Source organism: Scylla paramamosain, chromosome 1 (assembly GCF_035594125.1).
Source record: "Scylla paramamosain isolate STU-SP2022 chromosome 1, ASM3559412v1, whole genome shotgun sequence".
Lineage (NCBI taxonomy): Eukaryota > Metazoa > Arthropoda > Malacostraca > Decapoda > Portunidae > Scylla > Scylla paramamosain.
The window spans coordinates 15417501-15425870 of record NC_087151.1 but is presented as its reverse complement, the minus strand read 5'-3'; the positions used below and the strand labels follow the sequence as shown (position 1 = coordinate 15425870).

General features: G+C 38.5%; 1 long non-coding RNA gene across 1 annotated transcript in view; it reads right to left on the bottom strand.

Annotated features, from left to right (window-relative positions):
* Positions 1-885: 885 nt before the first annotated feature.
* The window catches only part of LOC135101317 (uncharacterized), a 28338-nt gene continuing 20853 nt past the window's right edge, over positions 886-8370 (bottom strand). Inside the window, exon 6 of the long non-coding RNA XR_010269204.1 lies at positions 886-1024. This is a non-coding gene — a long non-coding RNA (uncharacterized LOC135101317). The remainder of the gene's footprint in view (positions 1025-8370) is intronic.

Genomic DNA, 8370 nt, shown 5'->3' with positions numbered 1-8370 from the left:
TTGTACTTGTGGGGATGGACACCTCAATCCTTTCATCTTCACCTCTATGTATGTGAACACTTTCATCCTCCCATTTTACAGGGAATCATTCTTTTACATCCCACAACATTTATCTTACTGTTGTGTACTCGTTATCTCTATCTCCGTATCTTAACTGATACTTTGGGTTCAACACTCCATTATTTTTTTGGCAGCGACATTGTGAGTGTTTTATTTATTTATCTATTCATTTTTTTTGTACACAACTTTCAGAATGTCTTCTTCCCAGCTAGGTTCTAATACTTCCATCAGTCAAACAGCCTCATTTCAACATTTCGGTCCTATATTTTACTTATGGCAGATGTTTTCTTGTTCAAAATATTCAGTCATTCTTCCACTCCGTATTTCATTTTTTCAAAGTAACCTTCCAAGCCTTTTCATAATTATATGCCATTATCCATTTCCCTATTTACACTCTAAATATTTTAGTCACTGTACTAATATCAGAGAGAGAGAGAGAGAGAGAGAGAGAGAGAGAGAGAGAGAGAGAGAGAGAGAGAGAAAGTACGTAAAAATGATTTTCACAAGTGATTTTCGCAAAAAAAAAAAAATAAATAAATAAAAAAATAAAAACAATAAAAAAATAAATAAAGAAAATAAATAATACGAATCACGGTTTCCGCATGAAATGGCCCAAACATGACATTTTTACCAGATCCCTGTTGAAAACTTCATGACTGCTGTATTTCATTAATGTTTCACGTCACGTCTAATAATTATTCAATTAGCAAGATATGAGTGATGTGAGGAGTAACGGAAGTAATCCGTAAAATGTATAAGCAGCATAAAAAAATGTTCTTTTCATATGACATACTTGAATTATTCGTAACATAAATAATTTGACATAGATAAGGAAACTAGGATACAGCTGTCAGTCTGACTTCTTTGTGGACAGACAAGACATGAAAGCCTTAACACGTCTACTGCCATGGACGTGTATTGAGAAGTCTAGAACACTGAAGTGCTTTCTTCAGTCAAGGCAATCCTGCAAGGAGAGGACAGAAGTAATGTAACATTTCCTGAGAGAATGGGGTCAAAAGATATAGCTAATCTGAAATTTGCCCCAGCAGCCAACGTGGATATAGGGGAAAGCTTCTCAATCTCCAAAAATGTGATGACTGACAGAAGATCGTCTTACTGAAAAAAAAAAAAAAATAAAGTAAATAAATAATAAAATAAAAATAGAAAGTGATAAAAAAATAATTAAATCACGGTTACAAATTGTTTCTGCAATCGCTAAGCAGGTTGAGTTATTTTTATGTTTCTATATACAAGTTTAAGGTCAGTATTTCAACTCAGAGAGAATCAATAGTTAATATAGAAAAAATTGTTCCTTTTCACTTTCTATTTTATTTACCTATTTTTTATTTTTATTTTTTATTTATTTATCTATTTATTTATTTATTTTATTTTTTTTATATAAACTTAAGTGCAGATGACGGGATCGGGATAATTTATTATAGTCTCGGTGCCGCAAAATACCAACATACGAAAATCCATCCCTGACTTCCCACAGGTAAAAGATTTGTAAAACATTTTTTTTTTTTTTCCATGCATTATTCAGTGAAATAAAGCAATGAGAAAATCATATATTTTAGTTTCCATCACACATTTTTGGTGGAAAAGTATCACTTAAAAAAAAAAAAAAAAAAAAAGGTTTCAATAGCAACATTTTTTTTTCCCCCGGTCTCCAGTAATCACAGATGCTTCAGAAATTCAACATAGCTCCCACTGGGCCTTCAGAAGGAAACAAAGGCACCTCTTGCAATGTCAAGAGGTGCCTGCAGCTAACTCATAATAAGCCATCATTCATTTTCTGCTGCCCCTGTTGCTACTGCTATCACTGTCACTATTACTAACACTGCTTATAACAATAACAACAATGCGGCCAGGAACAACAACATTAACAATAATAATGTGGCTGCGGCGGCGGCGGCGGCTGCTGCTGCTACTGCTGCTGCTGCTGATGATGATAATGATGATACATAAGAACATAAGAACATAAGAAATAAGGGAAGCTGCAAGAAGCGACCAGGCTTACACGTGGCAGTCCCTGTATGAAACACACCTACCTATTTCCATCTGTTATCCCCATCCATAAACTTGTCTAATCTTCTCTTAAAGCTCTCTAGTGTCCTAGCACTAACTACATGATTACTGAGTCCGTTCCACTCATCTACCACTCTATTTGAGAACCAATTTTTTCCTATCTCCTTCCTAAACCTAAATTTTTCAAGTTTGAACCCGTTATTTCTTGTTCTACCCTGGTTGTTGATCTTAAGAATTTTGCTTACACCTCCCTTGTTATAACCCTTATACCACTTAAAGACTTCTATCAGGTCCCCTCTTAACCTACGTCTCTTCAGAGAATGTAAATTTAACAGCTTCAACCTCGCCTCGTAAGGAATACTCCTCATCCCCTGTATCCTTTTAGTCATTCTCCTCTGTACTGATTCTAATAGACCTATATCTTTCCTGTAATGTGGGGACCAGAACTGCACAGCGTAGTCTAGATGAGGTCTGACCAGCGCCAAGTATAACTTTAATATTACTTCCGGCCTTCTTCTTTTAACACTCCTAAAAATGAATCCTAGTACCCTATTTGCCTTGTTTCTGGCTTCTATGCATTGTTTCCCTAGACGGAGTTCAGAGCTACCTATAACTTCTAAATCTTTCTCGTACCCTGTACCTACCAGAGTTTGGTTGTTTAATGTGTACCTATTGTGTGGGTTTCCTCTACCTACGCTAAGCACTTTGCATTTATTGATATTAAATTGCATTTGCCATCTATCCGTCCATTCATTCATTCTATCTAAGTCTGCCTGCAAGGCGATGGCATCCGATTCTGACCTAATTAATCTACCTATCTTTGTGTCATCCGCAAATTTACTAACATCACTACTAATTCCACTATCCAAGTCATTGATATATATTAGAAATAACAATGGCCCTAATACTGATCCCTGTGGCACCCCACTAATTACATGACCCACTCGGATTTCGAGCCGTTTATTACCACTCTCTGTCGCCTGTTACCAAGCCATGACCCTATCCAGCCTAACACCTTCCCATTTATCCCGTGTGCCCTAACCTTTCTCAGGAGCCTTTGATGGGGTACCTTGTCAAATGCTTTACTAAAGTCCAGATATAAGATATCATAACTATCACCATTATCTACTGCCTCGTACACCTTACTGTAAAAACTTAACAAGTTTGTCAGGCAAGACTTCCCCTTCGTGAAGCCATGCTGTGACTGATTTATCAAGTTATGTTTGTCTAAATGTTCCCTAATGTTCCTCGCTATTATTGACTCTAACATTTTACCTACAACTGAAGTTAAGCTGACAGGTCTATAATTAGACGCTAAAGTTTTATCTCCTTTCTTAAAGATGGGTACTACATTAGCCTGTCTCCACATTACTGGTACCTCACCCGACTCCAGTGATTTCCTAAAGACAGAAACTAACGGCTCACTAATAATCTCTTTACATTCCTTAAGTACTCTGGGATATATTTCATCAGGTCCTGGTGACTTGAACTTTTTTAGCCTATCTATCTCCTGTTCCACTATCTCCCTAGTTATGGAAATATCTGTCAGCTTCTCATTCTCATCTGCTCTAAACACCTGTTCACTATCTGGCATATCCTGCATGTTTTCCTGGGTGAAGACAGTTAAAAAATAATCATTCAGAAGTTTACTAATCTCCTCCCCAGAACAAACCAGCTCCCCATCTGCTGCCTTTAATGGACCTACAGTATCCTTATTCTTCGTCCTGTATACCTGATAAAATCCCTTGAGGTCCGTCTTCGCCTGGCTGGCTACCTTTAATTCATAATTGTACTTAGCTTTCCTCGTTAACTTCCTGACTGTTCTAACTAATTAATTATATTGTGTCCTTAAAACTTCTTCACCTGCCCTTAATCTCTTATATATACTTCTCTTACGCCCTATATAATGCTTTAACCTAGCAGCTATCCATTTAGGGTCATTTTTTTGTGATCTTATTGTTCTATACGGGATATTTGCTAACTGACCTGTATGAACTTTATCTACGAAATATTTATACAATTCATCTACATTTACTTCACCTAATCCCCTCATCTCGTCCCCTACCATCCTCTCCCCTCCCTCATCTACTCGCCTCGACCTCACCTCTCTCATTTCAGCATGACCTGACATTCCAACATACTCACACCTATCTCCCCCCTTCCTCTTTCCTCCTCCCTTCCGGAGCCTCACCTCACCTCTCTCACCCTGCCTTATCTCTCTGAACTCCGTCCCTGACCTACTACTACTACTACTACTACTACTACTACTACTACTACTACTACTACTACTACTACTATTATTATTATTATTATTATTATTATTATTATTATTATTATTATTATTATTACTATTATTATAAAAATAATAATAGTAATAACAATAAAATTTTGAACCCGTACATCCTCTCTTAATGATTATGGCGCTACAAATTTTGGTTTCACCTCCAGATGGCGATATGTGTGGGAGCTCTATCTCCCCTCAAGTTTGTAATGAATCAGTGGACCTCGGTGGAGGTCAAAGGATACTCATCGCCTCATCTGTTTCTCACTGACTCTCCGAGGATTTTATTCTACCAGAGTTGTGTCACCAGTTTTAATCTCACACTGTATACGGGTACTACTGAGAAGTGTGTATTTACCTAGTTGTCGTATACAAAGGGGAGCTACGCTCGTGCTGTCCCGTCTCTATATCTACTATCGCCCAACTTGACCTTAAAATGATGAATCGATCTTGCATGAACCCCATCTTTTTTTCCAAGCTATTTCATGTCTCTATTATTCTTTAAAGAAAGCTGTTCTTTTTAATATCCTTTCTACAGGTGGCCTTTTTCAACTTCTTGCCATGACCTCTTGAATCTCTTACATCCTATATTATCGAATCCTGCCGGTCTACTTTTTCTGATCCATTCATTAACCTATACACCGCAATCAGGTCTCCTCTCTCCCTCCGTTGTTTAAGCGTCTGTAGATTCAAACTTCTCAATCTCTCTTCATATGATAAGTTTTGAAGACTTGGAACCAGCTTTGTTGCTGATCTCTGAATCCTCTCCAATTTCTTGATATTCATTTTTGTACTTGGTGACCACACTGTTGCTGCATATTCCAACCTTGGGTGTTGCAATCAGTTTCTTCATTATTTCCTCATCTATATATATGCATGCTACTTTTATATTCCTCACAATGTTGTAAGTTTCACTCATAATCCTATTTATGTGTTTCTCTGGTGATAAATTAATAATCAGGTACAGTTACTCCCAAGTCCCTTTCCATTGTCGTTTTCTTAATATTTTCGTTTCCTACTTTATAGTTGCCTAGTATTTTCTTTTGAATTTTTTTTCCAAATTCCATCACACTGCATTTTCTGATGTTGAATTCCATTTCCCATCTATGACTCCTTTCTATATTTTGTTCAAATCCTGCTGCAGTGCTTGGCACTCCTCTTCCCTTCTCACCTTCCCAAGTAACTTGGCGTCATCAGCAAACAGACTCACTTAACTGTTCACTTCTTTCGTCATGTCATTAATATATAATGCAAACATTACTGGAGCCAGTACTGACCCTTGTGGAACTCCACCGATCACTTTCCTCCACGAAGACTTTCTATCTCTAATTACCGTTCTCATTTCTCTTTCCTCCAAAAAAAATCCTCCATCCACTTCAGATTCACTCCATCTATATCTTCAGTGTTTTTGATCTTACAAAGCAGTCTCTTATGTGGCACCTTATCAAATGCTTTTTGTACATCCAGGTAAATTCAATCTGTCCAGCAATCTCTGTCTTGTACTTTCTCAATCATCCTGGAGTAGAAACGTACCAAATTTGTTGTGCAAAATCTTCCTTCTCTAAAACCAAATTGCCTGTCAGTCAATCTGTTGTCTTCTAGATACTTTATCCACTATCTTTGATTATTCTTTCACAATTCTTAGCAACTACACTTGTCAGGGATACTGGTCTATATATAATTCAACGGATCTTCCCTACACCCCCCCTTTATAAACTGGAACTATGTCTGTTCTCTTCCAGTCTGTGGGGATTTTACCCTCAGCTAATGAGCTCATTATGATAATATATATCTTCTCAGCCAATTGTTTGCCACATTCCTTCAGGATCCAACCTGACACATCATCTGGCTTTGAGGCTTTTCTCACATCAAGAACCTCTCCCGGGGGAGGGGGATTGTTTCTGATTCCTTAGAAAAAGTTGGAGTTGGATGGTAATTTTGTTAAATGTTTTTACTTTTGTTGTTAAGATAAAAAAAAGGGTACTTGCCACCACCCATGGTTTTATGCCTAATAGTTTAACTTTGTGAGGTAAGGTAGCGTTGTATTAATAACTAGCTAGGGTTCTATAAGACACTGGAAAATCACATGACAAAAGATTATAAGATTAATTGTGCTATCGGCCCGAAGGAACGCAAGACTCTTGCCATTATTATATTTCCGTAATCTATTACCAACTTTTATTATGAGGAGCTTACTAACAGCACGGCTCCTTGCCTTCTGCAGCCTCATTGTACATAGCTCACTCTATGGCGGTGTTTTTTTCCCATCAAAATGTAAGAATTAATCAATAATTCATTCCACGCATTCCTATGTTGACAAACTCTGAAGTAGTTTGTAGTTTGAAGTAGTAGTAGTTGACAAACTCTGAAGTACAAAGGAATAACCGCAAGTGACTTGCAGTTATTCCTTTGTACGGCCAGAGTCTACGGCTTCGCATTTCATTACACATATTCCAGTATATAGCTATTACAGTAGCTTGCCAAGTAGCTTTGTAATGGAATGAAACGAACAGCAATAGCAAAAACATGAAGAGGAATGACAACAAAGCTTCCTCTCAACGTGATGCCACGAAAGTTTTCATCTTTCCAGGACGTGATAAGAAAGTGAGACTAATATTTCTCTTTCCTCACCATACAAAGCAAGACGAGGTGGAAGAACAACGAGCAGCCGAAACCCCACGCGAGGCCTAACATCAAGGCGCGCGTGGTTCCATAATGGATCGGTTGTGGTAACGAGATCTCCATGTTAATATAAGGCAAGACCCGAAATGAGACTGTATGGAAGTGGAAGAGTCGCTACGAATGGCGTAGAGGCATCCCAAGCCTTCTGGAGCACGATTGTGTGACAGTGGATCCGTCTTGGTGGTCTTATTTGATGTGAGTGTATCATTATGGAATACAGGAGCACACCATCGAAATTTATCTATCAATAATATAATCTTGTTCAGCATTAGCTTTGATCAAGTGATCTTTGATCACGCCCACCTCCAGAATCAAACTGACAAGTCACGTCTATTATGATTTTAATATTTTTCATTTAAATTGTGCCAAATTTCAGCAATTTCTTTATCCCAGGATCGGAGAACGGTTCAGCTGAAAAAAAGAAGTTTTCATCACAGTTATGTTTGATTTGTTTCCATAAAACATTGAATATATGTACTTTGTTTTTGAATGCGCAGTACTAGTTCAGCTGTAATATTTTACAAACCCTCTCCGCAAAAGGAAAAAAAAAAAAAAAAAAAAAAATAACAAAAGTTTTTTTGTGATATCGCAAAATAATTCGCTCATTATTTCATACCACCAGACTACAGGTGAACTTAATCTGAGCTCGACTCGTCAAATTAATGAGCAACTGTGTGTGTGTGTGTGTGTGTGTGTGTGTGTGTGTGTGTGTGTGTGTGTGTGTGTGTGTGTGTGTGTGTGTGCAAAGATGTTTGGTGAAGTAAAGCGTGCGTGGCACGCGTCACAGCGCAAGGTGGTGATGAGGCGCGACCCAGCTGGTGAGGAGTGCGGGGCTCCCTCGCTCCCGCCACCACCTGACAATACATATGATGCACGATAATCCGGGGCGGGACGGCCACAGGGACAAGGAAGGGACTGTGGTCCTTGCATTGATCACTGCTTTGCAGAAAGAAAATAAAAGCAAGCGTAAACGGCAAGAAGCTTTGTTATTATTATATGTGTATGTTTTCTGTGTACATCGTGCATTTGAGCAAAATATATACAAAATGTGCAATTCACGTTCATGTAGGATTCAAAACGAACATTTCGGTAACTTATAAGAATCAGAGGGAGGGAGCGTGAGAAGCCTGCCGTGCTGCACTAAGGGCGACTTGATGGGGGACGAACTGGCGTCCTTTGAGCAGTGCCTTGCGCGGCCTTCACCTGCCGCCCGCCCCGCCCCGCCCACACTCTTGGCACACGGTCGCTTCTCACACATGGTATTACTTGCCCAATTAACGGAAATCAATATTGGAAACCACTGGAACACACCTTCCTGC